General features: G+C 43.9%; 1 protein-coding gene and 1 pseudogene across 3 annotated transcripts in view; one reads left to right on the top strand and one right to left on the bottom strand.

Annotated features, from left to right (window-relative positions):
• LOC140354724 (NACHT, LRR and PYD domains-containing protein 3-like) overlaps positions 1-25,146 on the bottom strand; it is a 334,575-nt gene that overhangs the window by 290,432 nt on the left and 18,997 nt on the right. The window lies entirely within an intron of this gene.
• The window catches only part of LOC140354730 (NACHT, LRR and PYD domains-containing protein 3-like), a 32,999-nt pseudogene that overhangs the window by 5,696 nt on the left and 2,157 nt on the right, over positions 1-25,146 (top strand).

Raw genomic sequence — 25,146 nt, 5'->3', positions numbered from 1 at the left:
GCGCTCAGACAACACTTGGAAGACCTAAAAAAGGCTGGTGTTATCACTGAGTCGCGCAGTCAATATGCGTCGCCTATAGTGGTAGTTCGTAAGAAAAACGGTAAAATCCGTATGTGTGTGGACTATCGTACATTAAACAGACGTACTATCCCAGATCAGTACACGGTGTCAAAGATTGAAGATGCATTAGCTTGTCTTAATGGAAGCAAGTGGTTCAGCGTCTTAGATCTCAGAAGTGGTTATTATCAAGTGCCCATGAATGAAACTGACAAGGAAAAAACAGCTTTCATTTGCCCACTTGGTTTTTACCAATTTGAAAGAATGCCACAAGGAGTGTCCGGTGCTCCCGCAACATTTCAGCGAATCATGGAAAGAACCGTTGGTGACATGAATTTGCTGGAGGTTTTGGTCTACTTGGATGATCTTATCGTGTTTGGTGCAACACTTGAAGAGCATGAACAACGGCTTTTAAAAGTGCTTGATCGTCTAAAGGAGGAAGGACTCAAACTGTCTTTGGATAAATGTCAGTTTTGTCAACCATCTGTGTCCTATGTTGGTCACATTGTATCTCAAGAAGGTGTGTCTACGGATCCTAAGAAAACTGAAGCAGTCACCTCATGGCCGAGACCATCCACTGTAACTGCTTTACGGTCATTTCTTGGATTCTGTGGATATTACAGACGCTTTGTAAAAGACTATTCCAAAGTCGCTTACCCGTTGAATCAACTACTTTCTGGATATCCTCCTCACGCGAAAAAATCCAAGAAGAAACAGGATCAAACTTATCTCAACCCGTCAGAGCCATTTGGTTGTCGGTGGGACGACCAATGCGAAGCTGCTTTCAAGGAGTTAAAACAGAGACTCACACATGCTCCAGTTTTAGCTTTTGCAAACTCACAGTTACCTTATGTGCTGCATGTTGACGCAAGTCGAGAAGGACTTGGAGGAGTTCTATATCAAGACCAAGGTGATGTACTAAGACCAGTCGCTTTCATCAGTCGTAGTCTATCTCCATCCGAACGTCATTACCCTGCTCATAAATTGGAGTATCTAGCATTAAAGTGGGCAGTTGTCGACAAACTACATGATTACCTGTATGGCACAAAGTTTGAAGTCCGAACAGACAACAATCCATTGACCTATGTGTTGACGTCGGCCAAATTGGATGCAACAGGTCACCGTTGGCTTGCAGCTTTGTCTACATATGATTTTAGTCTCAAGTACAGATCAGGAGTTCAAAACATTGACGCTGACGCTTTGTCAAGGCGCCCACATCCTGACCATAACCCTGAAAAACAATGGACAGACATCTCTGCAGATGGTGTCAGAGCGATGTGTCAAACATCAAATGCATCAAAGACAAATACAAGTACTGAAAGAGCAGTCGACCACTTGGGTTTATCCGTATGTGCTTTACCCAAAGCCTACTGTAATCTATCTTCTCTCAGCCTAAAGGGAATGCCAATCCTAAGTCCCTTTGAGATCTCAACAGCTCAACAAGAAGACTCTAATTTGAGTGAGATATGGAAAGCACTGAAAAAAGGAAATTCAGACCAAGTAAAGTCAAAGAACCCAGCGATTTCACTACTACTGAGAGAGTGGGACCGTCTAAAGTTAAAACAAGATGTTCTATATCGAATCACTATACCGCCTGGACGAAACAAACGTTCACAGCTCGTTTTGCCAGAAAAGTTCAGAAAAACAGTCATGAAAGCATTACATGATGATTCTGGTCATTTAGGCATTGATAAAACTTATGGACTCATAAAAGAGCAGTTTTATTGGCCCAAAATGAAATCAGATGTTGAAGAACACTGCAAACATTGTGCGAGGTGCATAAAAAGAAAGACCCTTCCAATGAAAGTTGCCCCTCTTTTTCACATGCAAAGTGAAGGCCCAATGGATTTAGTGTTCATGGATTTCTTGTCCATCGAACCGGACTCTAGCAACATTGAGAATGTCTTGGTGATTACTGATCATTACACCCGGTATGCACACGCTTTTCCCACAAAAGACCAAAAAGCTGCTACCGTGGCCAAAGTTTTTATGGAGAAATATTTCCTCCACTACGGTTTGCCAAAACGCATGCATAGCGACCAGGGCCGAGACTTTGAAAGTCATTTAATTCATGAGTTGTTGAGTTCGCTTGGTGTCGACAAATCAAGAACAACACCGTATCATCCACAAGGGGATCCCCAGCCCGAAAGATTTAACCGAACGCTGTTAAATATGCTTGGAACCCTTGAACCGGACAAAAAGAGGAAATGGAGTCAACACATTACACATCTAGTCCACGCTTACAACTGCACGGAAAATGAAGCTACTGGATTTTCGCCTTACTATCTAATGTTTGGGTGTGAAGCTAGAATGCCTGTGGATTTATGTTTTGGAACATCTAGTGACAACACGGGTAAAGAAACTTACCTAAATTATGTGTCTGACATGAGAAATGATCTCAAAGCTGCATATGAACTCGCAGAGTCCGCTGCTGCCAAACAAAACAAAGGAAACAAACAACGATACGACAAGAAAGTCAAATTCACAAGATTATTGCCTGGAGACCGCGTTCTCATACGCAATCTTGGATTAAAAGGAAAACATAAGCTGGCAGACCGGTGGGTTTCAACTCCTTATGTTGTGGAAAGTCAAATGTCAAACTTGCCTGTGTTTCGGCTGAAACCAGAAAATGATGATGGACCTATCAAAATACTCCATCGCAACCACATTTTACCTCTTGGAGAAAAAGTGTTTGGATTCAAGTCAAAACACAGAACCGGTTCTCAAAAGAAAAATAAGGAGAAGGAGATGTAACAAATACAAAGATCATGACAAATATTCAATCAAGGATTCTGAAATATCAGAACAAGACAACAAAGAATGCACTGATTCAGAAGATGAAGACCTTGGAGTGTGGTACGATTTGCCATTCAATGATCAAAATACCATACAAGATGTAACTTCAGAACCATTCAGTTTAGATCTCGACATGCAACCTGTAGAACAAACAGTTGACTATGTTGACACGAGACCTGACATAGCTGAACACTCTGACATGCAAGAGACATGTACTACTGAGAAAGAGACTCCTGTAATTCAGACTGTAGAACAAGACTCTCAAGAGGACTTGCAGACTGATGGTGGGACTAGAAAATCTCAGAGACTCAGAAAAGCTCCTTCCAGACTTACTTATGACTCGCCAGGTAGTCCTAGTTTTGTTTCTCCTACGGTTAAACATGTGTCATGTTTTTATAAGTGGATAAGCTCCCCTTTCATACTTTGAGTTTACTTTACCTGATATGGTAAGTCATGAGGGCATGCCTTATTTTGGTGAAGGGAGAATGTAATAACCTGATGTTTTGATTATCAGGATATTTTATTTTGCATTTTATTGTACAATGCATAGGGCATTTGTAATATTATTTGTTAAAATATGCATTTTGCATTGGGTTAAAATGTTCATTCATTGTATTTCAACTTAAAGGTGGTATGGACGATTTTTTTCAGCAAATTTTTTATCATATTTCCTCGTGGCGTGGATAAATCATTTGTCCTGCCACGTATCACTCATAAAACGCACCTATCGCTCACCTGCAGCCGCGTCAGGCTCGTCCCCACGTTTCCGCGTGCCTAAGCGTATGGATCTATCATAATATAGTTCCCTCAGTGTACGGGACAAAATGAAGACGGAGAAAGACAGTTCGAGCTGACACAGAAGTGGATAGAAATCTACGGGAGATGAGCGATGCGATGCGCTCCGTTGCGCTAATAAACAAACGCACGTGTGTGTTGTATCGGTCCGCACGGGGGAGTGCGCATGCGCACTTCCGCCTGCGTTCTCAAATCGCCGAAAAATCGTCCATACCGCCTTTAACAATTTTTTAAAGTTATATCTGCTTTTATTTTGGTTTTCTGCGCTCGTGTCTATCACGCACGAACGTGACGCAGAGCACGTGCAGAACAGGTGCACACAGAGAGACTCACAGAGAAGCCACGAGAAGCATGTAGTGATGAGCTGCGCTGCGCTGCTGAGGACTGTAACTCGCTAAAAAATGATTAAACTCGCTTAGAGCTGCACGTCAATCGACGGAGGACCGCGGAGGACTTGTGTGTGTTCAAGGGGGTGAGTTTTGTACTATTTTGCCATGGACGTAGCTGACAGAGCTAAGCTAATGCTAAGCTAGGCTAAAGCTAAAGATGCTATCGCGTCTGTGCTGTTTATATCAAACCCAGTCGGGGGAGAGACGGCGTGACCACTGCAGATCTGCACTCACCTTTGAGGACGTCGAGGGAGTGGATTGCTGCGCCCATCTTTTCTCCTGGTTGACTGAGGACCGAAGGGGTTTTTCCTGGTTGACTGGTAGGATTGAACGTGTCTGTTTTCACTGGATAAGAGCTCCAACGCGCGCCAACGTTGCAAACTATAAATTCGAGTGCACTCGTAGGTAATCTGGTACATTTTGACTCTGAGAGTTAATTTCTTCTTATGTGTGTAAATACATTTTATGTTTTTTCCCCAAATACTTTTCTTGTTTAATACAATATATTAATTACTACGGTGTGTCTTTTTGTACATTAACACTTCTGGGAAGCCTGATTTAAATCGTTATCTACAGTAAGGATCATACTTCTAACCTAGATGGTTTTATACATTGGAATGTCTCTTTTTACCTTTTTAGTTAAATTTGAGTTTAAAGGGGTTCTATCGGAACGTGTTATTACCGCTTTATTTTGAGCCGGTTGGTAAAAGGGTTACATATATACTTAAACTTATACTCCAGGGCGACTTATATGTGATATTATTTGTTATTTTCACACTTGCAACCGCATTTCATACTCCAGTGCAACTTATATATGTTTTTTTTCTTCTCTATTCAATTCAATTAAATTTATTTTTGTAACGCCCAAAATCACAACAACGGTTGCCTCTGAGGGTGACTGTGAAAAATGAATCAACAATGTCTGTGGTGGCGATGGAGTCAAACAATGTCTGTGGTGGCGAGGGACGATGTCCCAGAGTCCTCTGTCCTTAGACCCTCCTTCTCGGCCAGGAAAAACTACAAAAAACCTCCTTGAGAAAAAGTAGAAACCTGGAGGAGTTCCAGAGTGAAGGAGAGATCTAACTCTCACACACGGACGCGAGGGAGACTGGAGCTGGAGCCACTCTTCAGGCAGATGAGGCACCGTTTGAGTCGAGCTGGACCCACTCTTCAGGCAGATGAGGCACCGTTTGAGTCGAGCTGGACCCACTCTTCAGGCAGATGAGGGACCGTCCATACGGGGCAGGGACCACTTCACCAGGAGAGGAGCCTCTGGGTTCACAGGTCCTCAGGAGTGAGAAAAGGAAAAAGAAGGCGGTGAACAGTTTGCAAGTGGAATTAAAAATTAAATATTGTTTGATAGAATAAGTAGTCAGAAGAAGAGGATAGTGCTCAAGCTGTCATACTTCCCCCAGCATAGTTGCTCCTAGGGCAGCATAGCTAAAGCTGTGGGTTTATATTTCTGTTCCTAACTGGTCTGACCATAAGCGATTTCAAAGAGGAACGTTTTAAGCCTGGACTTTAAATGAAGAGACTGTTTCATCATATTTAACATGGGCCGGGAGCTGATTCCATAACACAGGCGCTTGGTAGCTAAACGCTCTACCTTCTACTGTACTTTTAGAGACTCTTGGGACCACCAGAAGGCCAGCATTTTGAGAGCGAAGAGCTCTGTTTGGATGATATGGTTCTATAGCATCTTTGAGATAGGATGGGGCCATGTAATTTATGGCTCTGTAGGTCAGGAGTAGTATTATGCATTTTTTGGCTGGTGCGACTTATAGTCTGGAAAATACGGTACTGAATCAAATCAAATCAATTAATTTTTGTAAGGCCCAAAATCACAACAACAGTTGCCTCTGAGGGCCACAGGGAGAAATGAATCAACAATGTCTGTGGTGGCGGTGAAGTCAGACAATGTCTGTGGTGGCGAGGGAGTCAGACAATGTCTGTGGTGGCGAGGGACGATGTCCCAGGGTCCTCTGTCCTTAGACTCTCCTTCTCGGCCAGGAAAAACTACAAAAAAAACCTCTTTGGGAAAAAAGCGTAGAAACCTGGAGGAGTTCCAGTGAAGGAGAGATCCGACTCTCACAGACGGACACGAGGACCGACTGAGGCGAACTGGACCCACTCTTCAGGCAGATGAGGGACCGACTGAGGCGAACTGGACCCACTCTTCAGGCAGATGAGGGACCGACTGAGGCGAACTAGACCCACTCTTCAGGCAGATGAGGGACCAACTGAGGCGAGCTGGACCCACTCTTCAGGCAGATGAGGGACCGTCTGAGTCGAGCTGGACCCACTCTTCAGGCAGATGAGGGACCGTCTGAGTCGAGCTGGACCCACTCTTCAGGCAGATGAGGGACCGTCGGGGGCGAGCTGGACCCACTGCTTATTTTTCCATCAACAAAAAGACTTACAAATGTAATTTTTTTTACCTTTGCGGTTTATTTAGGCCCAATTCTCATTTGTTCCTTTTAGTTCTTCCTTTTGTCTTAAAACTGACGGATACGTTTTTTACTTCTTTTTTTCATTTACAACAAGCTTAGATGTGTGTGGTGTTATAATTAAATCTATTTAAAGGTTGAATGGACGATTTTTTTGGCCCAAATCTGAGTCTTATTTCCTTGTGGCGTGTACTGCCGATTAGTCCTGCCCCATATCAATCATAAAACGCACCTACCGCTCACCTGCAGCCGCGTGCGGCTCGTCCCCACGTTTCCGCATGTCTAAGCGCATTGATCTATCATGATATAGTTCCCTCAGTGTACGGGACGAAATTAAGACGGAGAAAGAGTGTTCGAGCTGACTCAGAAGAAGACGGAATCTACGGGAGACGAGAGATGCGATGTGATCCGTTGCGCTAATAAACAAACGCACGTGTGTGTTGTATCAGTCCGCACAGGGGAGTGCGCATGCGCACTTCCGCCTGAGTTCTCAAATCGCCGAAAAAACGTCCATTGCGCCTTTAAATAGGCTTTAGTAATAATCATAACATATTTTAATGTATATTAACACTACACACTCCTTCATCTCACACTTTGTCCTTTTTGAGCATTTTTCTGAATCTTGGTCAAATTTTCAGGCCAAATAAGAACACATTTACCAAACACATGTTTACAGATTAAAATGTATATGATCTGGTAATAATATGTAATAAATGTAATGTTAATCACAATGTTTTTATTATTTGTTGAAGTTATTGATCATTTTGTTTTCTTCAGGAGGAAACTGGACAAACCTGGACCTAAAACCAGAAGAAAATCCAATCCTGGATTCTCTAAAGACTGGGGCAGTGGATTTAAGGACGCTCCATCTAAAGACACAGGGTAAGTCCACAGTGACACTGTGTGAGAGTAGGACAGGGCTGAGGAAGGAGGGCGAGGCAAGAACAAGGTAAGCAGCAAACTAAAGACAATCTAGTCTGTTTGCAACCACTAAAACAAGACTGTACTTTCCTGCTTCCAAAGAGTGCAGACGCTTTCTTGCTCGCTCCAGCTTGCTATCGCTGCTTTCCTTATTTATTTTGCTTTTTTTTTTTGTCTTCCAAACATTTTTGCTTATGACTTTTTCAAGCAAACCAAGGATTTTAAGAACCGTTTTACGACATATCTGACGAGCCAGCGAGATGTTCGGGAGAAGAAGGAAGAAAGACTGTGAAATTTGTTTTGGAATCTGAAAAAGGACTCCAAGATACAGTTCCAGTGTCATCCTGTTGTAAGAAGTCCACATTTTTTACAAGAAAAACTGCTACTTTCAACCTAAACCGCAGTGACTGTGTCGTTCCCAAAACTGTCTAAAGACCAGGCTGTATCTTGGAATAAACTGCAAATCCTAAACGATACAAAGATAACGCAAAGTCACCTAAAATACAGCTTACAAACTGAATTTTACCACTTTCAGAGACAGAATTAAATGAACAAAGGAAAATGTAATATATGACGTGGCCAAAATGCAGCAGACAGAGGGAGGATCTGTGTCAAACCTCAAGGTCACAGACACTTTGCTGATAGGGGATGGCGCGATAAGTCACGTGAACGTGATGAAAATCAACACAAATTCTTTCCCAGTGCAACTGTTTCTGAGATAACGTCACTCCTTCCAAATGTTTTGGCTAAACATCGAGGAGTTAAACAGCTGATTGTGCACGTGGGTTGCCTGACCCGCCAGCTCCGCCCACATTCTGTTCGAATGCGTAAGGGTCTAGAACCCGAGTCAGAGCCAATGAAGTCGTCGGTAATCCATTTACCTATCCAATCCCAGTCGGAGGTTTCAACGTGTCACATTGGGATACGGAAGTAGCTTTCCACCCCCCCGTTCCAAAACATTCAAGATGCTGGACCCGGCTCATGACCCGGCTCGTGATCGAGTGTTTGCGTCTGCCCTCGCTTCGGTTTGAACAATCAGTAAAGTCCGCTCTACTCGCCGTGATGAACGTGCGTTAGATGCGGTTATACGAATGGCGTCATCGCGATTCAGGAGAAATTTTCTGCGTTTGGGGACGGATAACGCGGAACACGCCTTGTTGACATGGGCTACGTAATATCCGGTTAAGCGTTTTGCGTCACTTCAGGGTTTATGTGATTGGTTCTGTCTCTGCTCTAAACTCCGCCCTAGAAATTGGAACGCAGCGGTCGAGCCCCAGACCCACACACAGTTTTGATAAGTAGTTTGCCAAAACGTGTTGGGAATAGCTGGTCAGGCAAGCACGTGGGTGCAGTGGATATACGGCAAGAACAGACTGAAGTTTTGAAAAGAGACTTCTTGAAGTTATTCGACGTGCTTGATAAAGTGGAAATCAAAACATTGTAGGGTATGCATACTCGTTTCCTCCTCACACATTTGTACCAAGATGTAATGTATATTCTCTGGGACTAGCCATTACACTGAGGACAACACGTGTAGGATTTTAGGTAGTTAATGTTCATATTTATATTTAAAACATTAATACCTACTCAGCATCATTCTCTGAAAGGGAGTACACGATTCATTGACCGACAATTATAATTATATAAAGACCGATACAAAAGCTCTATAAACCAGGATGATTTGGTGTGGTTTAATAAACAAAGATATAAAAGCAATTAATTACACGTTTGGTTACATAGGCTGTGCCTGGGCTCAATTTAGTTAGAAGAAATACTGGTATTAAGAATTAAGTTTTGATTAATTCTAATTCAAGGGAACCTGGATTTAATGCCACTCTGCAAATATCAGCCACTCTCAGGTCTCAAGTGTCCAAGAAAGGCCCGGATGTGGATCAAGGCCTCCTCACGTCTTTGCGTTCTTAGAGCTCTTTGCATCCTTGGAGCTGTCCGTGGCGCTGATTCTTGAGCAGGTTTAGCGTTCGAAGAGTTTGAGGAGTCCAAGGTCCGTTGACTTGTGCATTCTTTGATGAAGATATCCGCTTCAGCCTTTGCTGAAAGTAGAGTTTTTGGAGACAAGAGCCAAAGGGAAGAGAGCTAGAGCAGAGGCTCTCCTGGTCTTTTTCTGACCTCGGAGGAGTGGCCTAGAGTGGGAGTAACCAACTCTTGGTTCAGTTTGGACCAATTTAATTTAACCCAGCAAAAATGACATGTAACCATAACAAAAAACTGCAACATCGTCAATTAACACATTTCATTAGCAGGTAATGAGCATGTACATTAAGTACGACATGAACACATTTTGAACACAGTTCTTATGGCAAACTAAACTAAAACATGATTTAGTAACAAGTTTAGATCACATAGTAGTGTGTCAGCATCAACAGCACTACAACTACAGCCTCCACCAAAGGATTCATCAGCAGTCGCTCCACCACCACCACCAGAAAAGGATTCTGCTCCACAATCACTCAACATCATCTGCAACAGCACCACAACAATCTTCAAAGGCCTTGGACCCATCTGTGACAGGCTCGACAACATCCCTGTCATCGCCCCTGCCTTCAGAGCAGCCCTGGGTCCCCCCTGAAACATCTACTCCCACTACAGATTCCTCACTCTCCTTCTCATCTCCACCCTCACCCAGGGGCCTTCCCAGCCATCTTGAATATCTGATCGAATCAGGCCTTAAGATGGCTCCACTCACGCCAAATATAGCAAGATCAAGAGTTATGTCAATACTTATCAACTCTTCCCCACACAAGCCGACTACACCAACAAAAGCACCACCACCTATCCCCCCTCGCCTTTCACCTGGTCCCAAACTCTCCCCGGCTACAAAAGCCCCACCACCCATCCCCCCTCGCCTTTCACCTGGTATCTCCCATAGATAGGATGCACTGGTTCTCAGCGTTGCCAGGACTTATTGTCATATTAAAAATCAAACCAACCCGGGGCCCTATGTAAAAAGAGCCCCCCCTAGTGCTATTTCTGTAGTCACATCATACAGATGGGAAAACAAAATGCGAGTCAGGCTGCCCAATCTGAGAAATTTGATTCATATTCCCTGTGAAAAGATAAAGCTCAGTCTCACTGAAACTAGTCTGAAACTTGCTGTGCTAAATGTCGGATCCTTATGTAACAAATGACTTATCAATAACTTAATTTCTTCTTATAATCTTGATTTTATGTTTTTAACTGAAACATGGCTTGACAAAAACACAGGGAATGTAGTTCTGATAGAACCTGCTCCACCTAACTTTAAGTTTGAATCTGAAACACGAGAAAACAAAAAGGGGGGAGGAGTCTGTGCTATCTTTAGAGATGAAATAATTCCCCGCAGGTTGTCTTTTGGGGTGTTTTCATCATTTGAGTATGTATCCTTTAAAATGGAGCTAAAACTGTCTCCATCCATTCTCTTCATTGTTTTATACAAGCCTCCCCAGCACTGCCAACGTTTTATTGATGATTTTACTGAGATGCTTTCAGTCGTATGCACAGACTTTGATGGTTTGGTCATTACGGGTGATTCAATGTGCATGTTGATAATATTTTGGACAGAAACGCTAAAGAGCTTGATGCTGTTCTTGAAACCTTCAGTCTTACATGTGAGAGGCCCCACCCACAGCAGAGGGCACACTCTAGATCTCATAATTACAAAAGGGGTAAATATTTAAAATGTCAATGTGGTCTGTCTGATCATTTCTGTGTCTTCTTTGACCTGTCTGTTTTTCCCAAACCACCGGCTGGTCCTGCAGTTGTTCAAAGGAGACACATAAATGATGGCACAGGTGCACTGTTTATGGAAATGATAAACTTTGAAAATGTCTCATGTTCCAATGTAAATGATTTGTTGAACTCTGTTACATCTAGTGTTTGAATGTTCTAGACACCATTGCCCCTCTGGAGGCTAAAATGGTTAAAAATAAGCAGAAGGCGCCGTGGAGAAATTATGATTCGGTCAGGGAACACAAAAGGGAGTGCCGCAGGGCCAAACGGAAATGGCGCAAGTCAAAGCTCCAGGTTCAAAAAGAGATTTACAAAGAGAAGCTGAACATGTACAACCTAATTTTATGTAGAACTAGGGAAAGATATTTTTCTGAAATTATTGGAAGCTGCAGTAACAACTCGCGTGTCATGTTTGCCACAGTAGACAGATTAACAAACCCTCCAGTTAGAACTAACCCTGCCGTTAGAACTAATTTCCACATCCAAGTGTAATGAGTTTGCATTATTATTTAATGACAAAGTTCAGAGCATTAAAAATGCTATAAATCCCACAATGCACAAAAATACCCTAAAACCACCTAGACCAGTGGTTCTTAACCTTTTTGGAGGTACTGAACCCCACCAGTGTCATAAGCGCATTCACCGAACCCTTCTTAATTGGAAAAATGTTTTTTTTTTTAATTCAAATTCTGTAGCCCCATGCACGAACCTGACAAACCACAAAACAATCCAAGAAAAACAGATTTTAAAGAATGATGATAAGATAAGGTCTGTTATCATAGTTATATCTCAGTTGTGGGGTGTCAGGTTTATGCATGGGGGTGGGCCACAGAATTCAAAACGTAGTTATATATTTTACTGGTGCACAAAATGAACCGTGCATCAACATCACTGTGTTCAAAGAATAAAATCATCAAAACATGATTTTGCCACAAAAACATAATAATGAATATTTACGTCATGAGTGTGACTTCTGCTGTTCTCTTTCAGAGACCAGTTCAGAAATGTGCCACTCTCATGTCATTTTCACAACAAAGTATGTTCCTTTTCTTCATTTTTATGTCCAGCATTCTTGAAAAGGATTGTTCACAAAGATATTATATTATATTATAGTAGTTATAGAAAAGGACAAGGGAAATGGCCCCAGAGCCTGACCTTTTGGCCCTTGTGGGGCCAGGCTGATGCCAAGACTTAAAACCCTTTAAGGAGGGCTTTGATTCAGGGTAAACTCTGGGGCCTGTTCCCTATTCCTTTTGGCCCTTGTGGGGCCAGGCTGGTGCCAAAACTTATCCCAGAAAGGAGGGCTTTGATACAGGCTAGACTCTTGAGACTCTGTCAGGTCTTATTCCAAAAGGGGGTTTGATACAGGTTAGACTCTGGGTACCAAGCTGGTACCAAGACGTTGCCCAGAAATGTGGGCTTTGATTCAATCTAAAATATTAAGAAAGAAATCACAAGACGTACCATCATAACAGTCACAAGTCGACTACTGAGCTGAGCGCACCAGATTCCCTGCAGGACGAATCAGATGAGTCTGATGTTTGTTTTGACCTCCGCCGAACCCCTGAGGTGGACCCACCGAACCCATTGGGTTCCATCGAACCCAGGTTAAGAACCACTGACCTAGACACTTAGAGCTAACTCCCTTTGCACCTGTAACTGACAAAACTGTCCAGGAGTTCATCAGCAGTCTGAGTTCATCTACATGCTGCCTCGATGTGTCTAATTCTGTTAGATCTGAGTGCTGCTTTTGACACTGTGGATCATGGGATCCTCTTACAGAGACTAGAGGACTGGGTGGGTATCACTTGCACTGCCCTGATCTGGTTAAATTCCTATCTGGAAGACAGGAAGTACTTTGTTGAAATTGGTAGCTGTGTCTCAGACCACATGCCCCTGACTTGTGGGGTGCCCCAAGGGTCAGTCCTGGGACCCCTTCTGTTCAACCTCTACATGATGCCGTTAGGTCAGCTGATACGCAGTGAAAATGTGTCCTATCACAATTATACAGACGACACTCAGATCTATGTTTCACTGTTGGCAGGTGAATATGGACCATTGGATTCACTCTGTCACTGCATCCAACAGATCAGTGTGTGGATGCAAACAACTTTCTCCAGCTAAACTCAGACAAGACTGAAATCATCGTTTTTGGCCCACAGAAACAAAGAGAAAGTGTTAGTGGTCACCTCCAGAGTCTCTCTCTAAAACCTAAAAATCAAGTCAGAAATCGGGGGTAATAATGGACTCAGACTTAAACTTTAACAGTCACATCAAATCAATAACATCAGCAGCTTTTTACCATATACAAAACATTGCCAAAATCAAAAATATAGTGTCCAAACCAGATTTGTCTCCAGTTTGTCTCCAGTAGATTAGACTACTGTAACGGCCTGCTCACTGGCCTTTCTGAACAAGCTGTAAAACAGCTGCAGTACATCCAGAACGCTGCTGCTTGGATCCTGACTAGAACCAGGAAGTACGATCACATTAGTCCTGTTCTCAGGTCACTGCACTGCCCCCTGTGGCTCAGAGAATAGACTTTAAAACAGTTATGTTTGTGTACAAGTTTCTCCATGGCCTAGCACCAAAGTACATCTTGAGTGCCATATGAACCATCTCCAACTCTGAGGACCTCAGACTGGCCTCCTGCTGGTGCCCAGAGTCAGGACTAAACATGGGAAATCTGCGTTTCAGTGTTATGCAGCTAAAATCTGGAACAGTCTTCCTGAAGATGTGAGACAGGCTTCTACTCTGACAATGTTCGAATCTTAGCTAAAAACAGTTTTGTTTATCTGTTCATATGACTGAAAGTATTCTTCCTTGCACTCTTCTCTTTTATTTCTTAAACTTTTGTGATTTAATTGTTAACTGGCAGACGGACTATTGTGTGACCGATTTTTCTAAAATACGGGTCTGGGACTATTTTGAGGTAGTACCCTGCACCTTTAAATTGTATCCTAAAAATAGCCCCTTTAAATGTATAACTATTTAAACACAATTAAAATTGAACATATAAATACTTCTGCTGGACACAATAGCCCATTGTGCCGGTGTCCAAGGGCAGCAGCAGAGCAGGTGCCTGGGGAGTGGGTTAGAACACTCGCTGGTTAGGTTGTCGGTCGGCACTAAGCCTATTGTAAAGACCAGGAAGAGCCTGGCACACCTACCCACTGACCAATAGCCAGTTTTAATTCTAAAAGCTTTGGTCGGGTTTTGTCTAGGACAATTAGTTTAGTGAAAGCTAAATCTAGGGAGGGGGCAGACGAGACTGGGTCCATCGTTAAAGATTCTAAGCACCACACATAAGGTGGAGGCGTCGACGAGAGAGTCGTCGTAAAAGATACATACGCTCAGTACAGACGTGTGCAGTTTGCAGATAGCGCGTTGATATGGGAAATAATCAATTTAAAAGTGATGTGTCCATCCTGGAGAAACCTGTTGTACAAAAGTCCCTGTGGCTCCTTTGTTTCTATGCTCTTGCAGTTAGTGGGGCAACCAGTAGGGGGCGCGCCTGCATTATAGTGTGCTTTATGATGTCACCTGCATTCCTTTCCTTTCCCCCCCCTTTGCCTGATAGTGTGCTTTGTGACATCGCATGGGCTTGACGACATTACATGTGTTTTATGACACCACCTGTGGCAAGGTATATGAGCGGCGATACGAGTCCTTTGGAGCCACTGTGTTACTGGACGGCATCTCTATCACATACAGGGTAGTGTGGGTCCTTGCGGGTCCATGGGCAGGAACGCGTGGGAGGAAAGGGCCTTCGCCCGCATGAGGATTGGCCATACTGGACTCAATTGGTCACTGAGTAGGATACGCAAACATCCGACCGGTCTGTGTGGTCACTGTCGGGTGCCAGAGACTGTCGAGCATGTGCTGATTCGCTGTGAGGCTTATGATAGAGAAAGGGCCGGGTTGGCCTTGTGGTTTCGGAATAATGGGCGGGAGTTCAATCTGCGGAACGTTCTGGCGATCCAGTCACAGGGTTTGTGTGAGGCTGTGGTTGCTTACTTATATAGCAAAGGGTTGGGTAAACGTTTATAGAGTCGGGGTGTGTTGGAGACTGAGCCGAGGATGAGGAGCAAGAGGATGTTCTAACGCGCTTTGAACTCATGGGCCTAGAAACGCCAAAGTGATGGAAGAAGGTCTTCTAAAGGATACAACAACAAAGACGTCCCATGACTTCATGGGCTTTGTAACACCAAAGCAATGGAATAAGAACTTTTAAGGGCTACGACAAAGTCTGAGGGGAGGAAGAACTTCTATAGGATACAATAACAAGACATCTCATGACCTCTTGGGCTTTGTCAAAGCACTGGAAGTCAAAGCACTGGAAGAAGGACTTTTAGGACTTCGACAAAGTCTAGGGAATAAAGTCTGGCGGTAATGCAACACTCGGATGCCAACTGCCATAAAACAACAACAACAACACTGGACTGCAGTCTGTGTGTGCCTGTGAGGATTAATAAAGCTACTGAACGCATCGTCGTGTCTCCTCATCATTTCCGTCTATCCGAGTATCCATCCTGGCCTCAACTAGTGCTCTGGCTGGCACTCCTGAGCAGTGACATCTGCACACCTGAACCAGCACCTTACAGTCCACACAGTTCGGAGTTATCTCTCCAACACCTGTCATGCTGGCAATGTCAAATAAATATGGGAAAGAGTGTCCGGAATGCTATGTATGTGGTCTGTAATTTCTTTGTAATTTTGATGCATTTTTCCTGTTATGTGAAGCACTTTGAATTGCCTTGTGTATGAAATGTGCTGTACAAATAAACTTGTCTTACCTTGCCTTGCCTTACTGTGGGATTAATGACAGAATGAAGTTATCATTTCCTTTTAATCCTGTGCGCTCAAAGGTGTAACTCTGTCCCCAGAGCGGAGTGGAGCCCGGAGCGCCTCAGAGTAGAGCCGCTGCTCCACGTCTTCACGGTCTGTACACAAACACTGTCTCTGTGTGTTCTTTTGCTCTGACTGAGTTTGTGTTCCAGTGGCTGGAGGAGCAGGTCCTGAGCTTTGTCAAAGAGCAGCTGAAGAGGTTCCTCAGGGTCCTGGCCTCAGATAACCCAGAATGCTTAGAGATTGAGAAGGAAGAGCAAAACAGCAGTGAGGCCGTCCTGACCATCGCGCTGGACTTCCTGAAAAGGATGAAACAGGAGGATGTGGCCAAGCGTCTGTCCAGCAGTAAGAACTCTGTCTAAACAAGGTGTTTTTCCACAGCATCTGCCCTCGTCCCAGAGCGAGCGATGTGTCCATATGAGACTGAATCATGACTTGCTCCTGATTATCTGCTCAGGATTTAACACACGTAATTTTCACATGAAAACAAAACATTTGTATATGTCTGTGTAATCCCTCAGTCGTCCAGGTCAGTGTCACAGCAAAAGAAAATGTAATTCTGTCACTGGAGAAAAGATTTGAAGAGTGAATATCCAAGAAACTTCTTCAGTTCCGCTTTCTTAGCAAATGATTTGAAGAGAAAGCTAAAGACATGTCTTAAACAGTGGAATACAAATATTTTGAAGTAGAAAACATTTCTAATTAAGTGGAAATTAATAAATATTAGACTATTTAAAAGCTGAACTTTGTAAGTACTAGAAACACTCCTCACTTCCTGTGTCCTTTTAAGTTTGACTATGAGCTACTGGATGCAATAACTTTATTGCATTTCACATTTGATTTCTTTTCCCTGAACTTGCTCCTGGATGTGTCTCTACAGTGGGCGCAGCTCATGAGGTCTTTCTGATCTAGAGAGAGAACAGTGTGTGGCTGTAAACCTGGACTCTGGACCAGAGGTGGGACTGACCATAGATGACCGTTCACCGTGTTCTTCTTGTTTGTCTTTACAGAGAGTTTGGCTGGAGTTTGCAGAGATAAACTGAAGAGGCGTCTGCAGCAGAGGCTCAGCTGTGTGTCTGAGGGCGTGGTTAAAGCAGGAAACCCCACCCCCCTGAACCAGATCTACACAGAGCTCTACGTCACAGAGGGAGGGGCCGCAGGGGTCAACCAGGAACATGAGGTCAGACATATCCAGACAAAATCCAGGAGACCAGCCGCTCCAGAGACCGCCATCACATGTGAGGACATGTTTAAAGGCCCCGCCCACAAACAGGGACCAATCAAAGAGGACTTAACAGAGAGACCAATCAGGAGCGTGCTGACCAAGGGCGTGGCCGGCGTGGGGAAAACAGTGCTGACTCAGAAGTTCAGTCTGGACTGGGCTGAGGGCCGGGCCAACCAGGACATCCAGCTGCTGTTCCCGTTCACTTTCAGAGAGCTAAATGTGCTCAGAGAGAGACAGTTCAGCCTGGTGGGACTGATGCACCACTTCTTCAGTGAAGCCAAAGGACTCTGCAGCTTTGACCAGCTCCAGGTGCTCTTCACCTTTGACGGTCTGGACGAGTGCAGACTTCCTCTGGACTTCAGCCAAACCCAGGTCCTGACTGAGATCACAGAGTGCGTCTCATTGGACATGCTGCTGGTGAACCTGATCAGGGGGAGCCTGCTTCCCTCCGCTCGCCTCTGGATAACTACACGCCCCGCGGCGGCCAATCAGATCCCTGCTGAGTGCGTCTCCATGGTGACAGAGGTGCGAGGGTTCACAGACCCACAGAAGGAGCAGTACTTCAGGAAGAGGTTCAGAGACGAACAGCAGGCCACAGACGTCATCTCCCACATCAAAACATCTCGCAGTCTGTACATAATGTGCCACCTCCCGGTCTTCTGCTGGATGACTTCCACAGTCCTGGACCATGTGATGAAGACAGGAGTCAAAGAACAGCTGCCCCAGACTCTGACCCAGATGTACATCCACTTCCTGGTGGTCCAGGCCAAAGTCAAGAGCCTCAAGTACGACGGCCGCTCTGAGACCGACCCTCACTGGACTCCAGAGACCAGGGAGATGGTGAAGTCTCTGGGAAAAGTGGCCTTTGAGCAGCTGCAGAAAGGAAACCTGATCTTCTATGATTCAGACCTGGTGGAGTGTGGCCTGGATGCTGCAGGGGCCTCCGTGTACTCCGGAGTGTTCACACAGGTCTTTAGAGAGGAGCCGGGCCTCTACCAGAACAAGGTCTACTGCTTCATCCATCTGAGTGTGCAGGAGTTTCTGGCTGCTCTTCACGTCCATCTGACCTTCTACAACTCTGGAGTCAACCTGTTGTTGCCACGACAACTCACAGAGAGTCCAGAGCTCTTCTACCGCTCTGCTGTGGATCAGGCCTTAGAGAGTCCAAACGGACACCTGGACCTGTTCCTGCGCTTCCTCCTCGGTCTGTCTCTGCCGACCAATCAGAGCCTGTTAGTGGGTCTGACTCAGACAGGAAGTAGCTCACGGACCAATGAGGACACAGTAAAGTACATCAAAGAGAAGCTGCATTATGGTTATAATATTTCATCAGAGAGTTGTATGAACCTTTTCCACTGTCTGAATGAACTTCACGACCACAGTCTGATGGAGCAGGTGCAGAGCTTCATGAGAGAAGGACGTTTCTCTGATTAAAAACATGTCTGTTGGTCAGTGGTCGGCTGTGGCCTTTCTCTTATTGTCCTCAGACTCAGACCTGGAGGAGTTTGACCTCAGGAAATACGATCCTTCTCCAGTGGCTTTCATTCATCTGCTGCCTGTAATAAAAGCCTCCAGAAAAGTCAAGTGAGTCTAGATTTTATTAACACTGATCATCATGATTCTCGTCTCTAATATTCTTCTCTCTCCTCAGTCTGTCCCGCTGTAAACTGAAGCACTACAACTGTGATGTGGCCTCGGTCCTCAGCTCCTCCAGTCTGACACATCTGGACCTGAGTTGAAATGACCTGAAGGACTCAGGAGTGGAGCGTCTGTGTTCTGGACTGAAGAGCGCCCCCTGCAGACTGGAGGTCCTCAGGTGAGACTCAGAACAGCCCCAGATCAGATCATATAGCGCTGCCTCTCACCTGAGCTGCACCATTCTACAAAGATATTTAATATTTGGATTTTAAAAGTCAACATTACAGATAAACAACTATAACATTTTAGTTCCGATTAATTCAATTTTATTTTGTGTTAAACTTCGATGGAAATGCAAGTAACTCTCACATCTTTAACAGTCTTTAATCATGAAAAATACTTTAGTTTTTCCTTTGATCATTGTTCTGTTTTTTGTCAAACTAAAAACAAACAGAAATGTTTAAATTGTTTAGTCACTAATTTCTCACTCTTTTCCTGTTATAAACAAACATTTCTAACAAAGTTAAAAAACAATCTCTAAATAAATAATTTTAGCTTGACAGTGTTAAAGGAATTATGGAGGATTTTTTGGCGCCAATTCTGAGTCATTTTTCCTCATGGCGTGGACAGCCGATTAGTCCTTCCTCATATCAATCATCCTTTTTGTCCTACTGCTCACCTGCAGCCTTGTTCTGGCTCGTCCCCAGCATAGCAGCACGTTTCCCTGGCTGCACATGCTTGATTGATATGCCGTTGTGTGCTTAGCAAGATCCTTAAAGATGGGCTGCAACGTCAGTTAATAAGTGGAATATAGCTTTATTTTTTTCACAACGAAGTCTGGATGGTTGGTTTTAACCGATGACAGAAAAGAGTTAATTCGGCCAAACCTGAGAACGCTTCATAGCAACCGCCTTGGAAACTGAATTCTTTAACCGCTGTTTCAAAATTAGTGACGTCAGACTGGTAACACGCAGTAGCCGGACCCCTTGTGCTAAACAGAGCGGAATTTTACGTTTTACACAACGAATCTTGCAATAACACGGAGATGTGTAGCAATGCACATCTCTCAAGAGGGAAAACGGAAGAGTAGAGGACGTCTTTGGACACGATTTGTCCGGACTAAGAGAATGTTTTTGGAATCCCAGCGGCGATGTATGGCAACCAATGTTATGCTACCGACATTTCACAGAAGACAGTTTCCAAAACCTCGCGAAGCCTCAACTTGGATATACGAAAAAGTAAGATATTTTCACATCAAGGCAGTTGTCTATGCTTTTCGTAGCCACCGTATGCAGCTGTCTGACTGATGCTGTGTGCATGATGGTGTGTTATTGTTGTTCACGGCAAGACTGCTAACTTTATGCATATATCTGGTTGTATAATTATACCAGGAAGTTGAATAGACCGGTGTGAGTGAGTCCGCTGTGGCTCCACAGCTGATCCACAGCGCGGCCCGGTGTTCGCTGTGGATCTACAGCTGTGGATATTCCGGTGCAAGCGCGGACTCCATCATCTACATCTGTGAGCAGCAGCACGCACAGTTACTTTAGATAATGCTACTATCGGACTTGTGAACTTTCAGAATTTCAAGGTGGAAGCATTTGATCCATTTGCATTGGATCGAATAAACTACATTGCTCTGTTTTTGAGTCGGCAACTTGTCCTTAGGGTGAACCAGTTTTTGTCTTAAAGTGTTTCCTGGTTTAAAATAAACAGGGACTTTGTGTTGTCTAAAAAATCTCTGCAGTTTTTCCAATCCAATGCAGTGAAGAAAGCTGTAAAGAACGTTACATAGGTGAGACCAAACAGCCTCTACACAAGAGGCTTTATCAGCACAGAAGAAATACAAGTTCAGGACCACAGAGCGCCGTGCATCTCCATCTTGAAGCCTCTAATCACTCGTTTGAAGACGGTGAGGTGAAGGTTTTAAGCAGAGAGAAAAGATGGTTTGAAAGAGGAGTCAAGGAAGCTATTTTTGTTAAAAAAGAAAGACCTTCTTTAAACAGAAATGGAGGGCTAAGATTCAATCTTCCTGGTATCTATAATGGTATACTGAACCCCTGGAAAGGTAGAGGACCAGGACCAGGACATTTAGATGCTAATCAGGTACTCAGGGTGGTTGAGCCAGGGTCTCACAAAGACAAAGAGGATTCTAATAGCCCATTAAAATTCTGAATAGGCTAGCTTGGTAGATACAAGGGGGAGTTTCTGTTGAAACAAACAACTCTTTCTACTTCAGGAAGGCTCCACCCAATGGGCGGGTCTTACCACAGAACAGTATTAATATCGGAGTTCTCGATCTAAATTCTTTTATTGACAATGACTCTTGGATGAGAGTCGAAACGTCTATTTTTTCTAACTGAGTCCAGATGACTACAACTGAAGCTTTTTCTACTATATAAGAGTTTGTGTTTATAAGAGTTCTTCTATTGAGTGTTTTTTAAACTTCCTATAAGTTATTCGTTCTTTTCCTCTGTATCTACCTGAATTGCAACAATGAAATTTCCCCATGTGTGGACAATAAAGGAATATCTTATCTTATCTTATCTTATGTTGCCCAACCAGAGCCTATGCAAGGCAAGTGTGAGAGCTCCGAAGTTGTAGAGGCCAATAGCGCAGGTAGAGATTTCGCGTGTCGCACCGCACTGCGCATGCACATCAAAACAAAAAGCAGCATGGACGCGACAGCAACAGAGCACCAGGAGTCGCCCTATGACCAGTTACATGAGTTTTATGATAAGGTTGGTGAGAATGGGAACAATCTAACATTTCTGTGCAAACTTTGCCTCTGGGGAAGGCTGTCCCTTCAATGTGAATGTAAATCCTGGTTAGGTAAGGATTCAAAATTGGATATGAAGATGAAATCTGACACATAGTTTCAGCATTAAACCAATAAAATAATTGCTGCCTGTGGTTGTATATGGACTGTGCAAATAATTTAGAAACATTTTAGCATAACACTGAAAAAAAGAACTGAACCAGTTCATTTTTGGAGCTGTGAACTTAGTTAAACATTTTGAATTATGAACTAGTTCATTTTAAAATTTGTGAACTATGAACTGAACTAGTTCATGTAGAAAGTGAACTTTCCCAACACTGGTCATAATGCACATTTTGTCATTGACTGTATCATGTTCTCTCCTCAGTCTGTCCTGGTGTCAACTGTCTGAAGACTGTTGTGATGCTCTGGCCTCAGTCCTCAGCTCCTCCAGTCTGACACATCTGGACCTCAGTAACAACAACCTCAAGGACTCAGGAGTGGAGCGTCTGTGTTCTGGACTGAAGAGCGCCCCCTGCAGACTGGAGGTCTTCAGGTGAGACCGTCCCCATGTCCCACATCAATGTGTTGTGTTTCCCTTTCTGAAAGTTATCACACATAATCCTCATATAATCATGATCAAGTGGAAGACCGAGGGAATTTAAGAAAGTGTCCTTGTGTGTCTACAGGCTGTCAGGATGTCTCGTCTCTGAGAGGGGCGGGGCTTCTCTGGCCTCAGCTCTGAGCTCCGCCCACTCCCATCTGACAGAGTTAGACCTGAGCTACAACCATCCAGGACCCTCAGCAGAGCTCCTGACCACTCTACGGGACGACCCACACTGCCCCCTGCAGTCCCTCAGGTGAGCTCCACACTGCCCCCTGCAGTCCCTCAGGTGAGCTCCACACTGCCCCTTGCAGTCCCTCAGGTGAGCTCCACACTGCCCCCTGCAGTCCCTCAGGTGAGCTCCACACTGCCCCCTGCAGTCCCTCAGGTGAGCTCCACACTGCCCCTTGCAGTCCCTCAGGTGAGCTCCACACTGCCCCCTACAGTCCCTCAGGTGAGCTCCACACTGCCCCCTGCAGTCCCTCAGGTGAGCTCCACACTGCCCCCTGCAGTCCCTCAGGTGAGCTCCACACTGCCCCTTGCAGTCCCTCAGGTGAGCTCCACACTGCCCCCTGCAGTCCCTCAGGTGAGCTCCACACTGCCCCCTGCAGTCCTTTAACCCTGTTCTAACATTGTTTCCTCATCAAAAACACACCTGGAGTAACAGTTAACTTCATCCACACTAGTTTGATGAAGCCTGGTTAGAAAGTCCTCTCCTGTCCGACCATCAAAAACATCTCCTCAATAACTGACATGGCTCTAAGAATCTTCTCTGCTGTTTTCAAGTCCATAAATCATCGCCAGACTCATTCTGTTAATTTCTCACATTTAATCACGATCAGTAAAACTGCAAGGAAGTAAACAGGCAAGCGTCAAGCCCCAGCCATAAAACATGTCCGCCGTTTTTGAGCAAATGGGAACGCTCATTGGCACATGTCACCAGTTTAGCCTTTAGCGGCTAGCTACTTCCAGTAGTTGTGTGACCCGGAAGTAGTATCAAGTGACGCGGCTCGCTTAAAGCCAAAGTTAAAGATTTCAAACCTATTTTTAAGAGAACTGAAAGATTTTGAACCGGAAAAAAAGAAAATCACCTGAAAATAAGCAAAAATCCCCATAAAATCCGACGTTTGTTAAAGCTGTAGGTCCCTGTCAGTCGAACAACAGCAGTTTGTTTTCACAGCTTTAACCTAGCAATATCCAGATATATTAACAGATCCATGGCAAGAGTATGTGGTGAAAGTTTTATTTGAGTGTTGGCACCATCTACTGGCTGTAGAGGGAATAACACCATTAGCCCCTTGAGAAACAGCAGTTATTTTAGTTCTAAAACATGAGATGCCAAACTAAAGATACTCAAAAGCACACTCCAAGATACATGTTTAAAGGCTAAAAACAATTTAAATAATACATAATATTTGCCCTTTCAAAGTGTAACTGCTTAGACAAAACATTTCATTTAAACGTAGTTCACATGATTATGTTAAGATTTTAACAAAAATTTTGCCCAGTTTTACACTTTTGGTGAGGTTTATCATTTGACTTCCTGGTTGGATAAGAATGATGACATCATGTCAGTGGGATGTAGTCTCTGTCTGTCATCTATGGATGAAGTCGCAGCTGCTTCAGTCTTGTAGTGTGGAGCTGTTAAGACTGGACTCACGTTCAGATCACTAAGTGACCACAGAAAGATGTGACTAGACTCTAGTCGCTTTGTTTGGTCACATGACGCTGTTTAACCAATGAAAAGTCAGCAAACACGACCGTCCTGACAGAAAATGTGCTCTAATTATAGAGAAAATGTTCTTCATAAAGCATTAAGAAAATGTGCTCTATAATTATTTGACTATAACAGTGTTTTTGTAGATTAATGATTGTATATTGTAGGTAAAAGTGTCTTTATTTGTGAGTGAGTTTTGTAGTGTGACTCCCTCAACACAGACGGTTGCTAAGTGCAGTCTCTCTGTTGTCAGGCAGATTCCAGTCGTGTCGTGTGAACCCTCCACAACGTTCTAAATCTCTCACAACTACAAAAGTGGTGCAGTGTGTCCCCAGCTTTAGGAACTGTCCACTGCCTGAAAACCCAGATCTTTTGAACGCTCACTGTTCTGTGATTGGACAAAAACCAAATCAACAATACAATTCCACACAAGTGAAATCACATGACCTCGTCACCATCAACAGCAACATCATTGAATGTGGAAACATGTTCTATCACAAACACAGCGCTATCATTCAATACAAATAAGAACATATGTAACTATCCTTCATCAAGAAGAATGAGTTCTGTTTTTGTCTTAAACTGGCCACATTCTATTGAAAATAACTTCAAGGCTCAATAGAAATGGATTGTTTGACTGGACGAGTCATAAAAATAATGAGTGACGAGTCGACTTCTAAAATAATGGTTTGCTGCAGAGTTCATCCTTGCAGTGTGTGAAACTGGTTTGGATCATAGAATCATGAATGACCATCACATCCTGGACTCAGAGTTTGAGTCACTTCCTCTGGTCAGTCACATATAAAACCATAGATTTAAAAACTAATTTATTCCCTCAGCCATAACTCTGATGAACAAACAAAAGCTGCTGTGGTTTTGTAGCAGGTTTGGCACAGTCTTGTGTCTTTCATTCCTGTTGTTGTGTGACCTCATTTCTCTCATGTCAGTCGTATAGTTGTGTTTGTGTTGCTCTGCTTTAGAAAACTCTACTGTCCATGTGTGAGAGTGACCCTCAGTGACAGAGCTGTGTGTGTTTCAGGCTGGATCCTGCTGGAGAGCGCTGGATGGTCCCAAGCCCCAGGAAGTGTGAGTAAACTAAGTGATGTCATGAGTGTGGTATAAGAAACAGGAAGTGATGTCATGAGTATGTTATAAGAAACAGGAAGTCATGTCATGATTTTGTTAGATGAAACAGGAAGTGATTTCATCAATGAAACTCAGCTGT

The sequence above is a fragment of the Eucyclogobius newberryi genome, unplaced genomic scaffold (assembly GCF_026437365.1).
Source record: "Eucyclogobius newberryi isolate DKJ021-1_F unplaced genomic scaffold, fEucNew1.0.hap1 SCAF_11, whole genome shotgun sequence".
Taxonomy (NCBI): domain Eukaryota; kingdom Metazoa; phylum Chordata; class Actinopteri; order Gobiiformes; family Gobiidae; genus Eucyclogobius; species Eucyclogobius newberryi.
The sequence above is the reverse complement of the archived record's forward strand: the minus strand, read 5'-3'. Positions and strand labels throughout refer to the sequence as shown.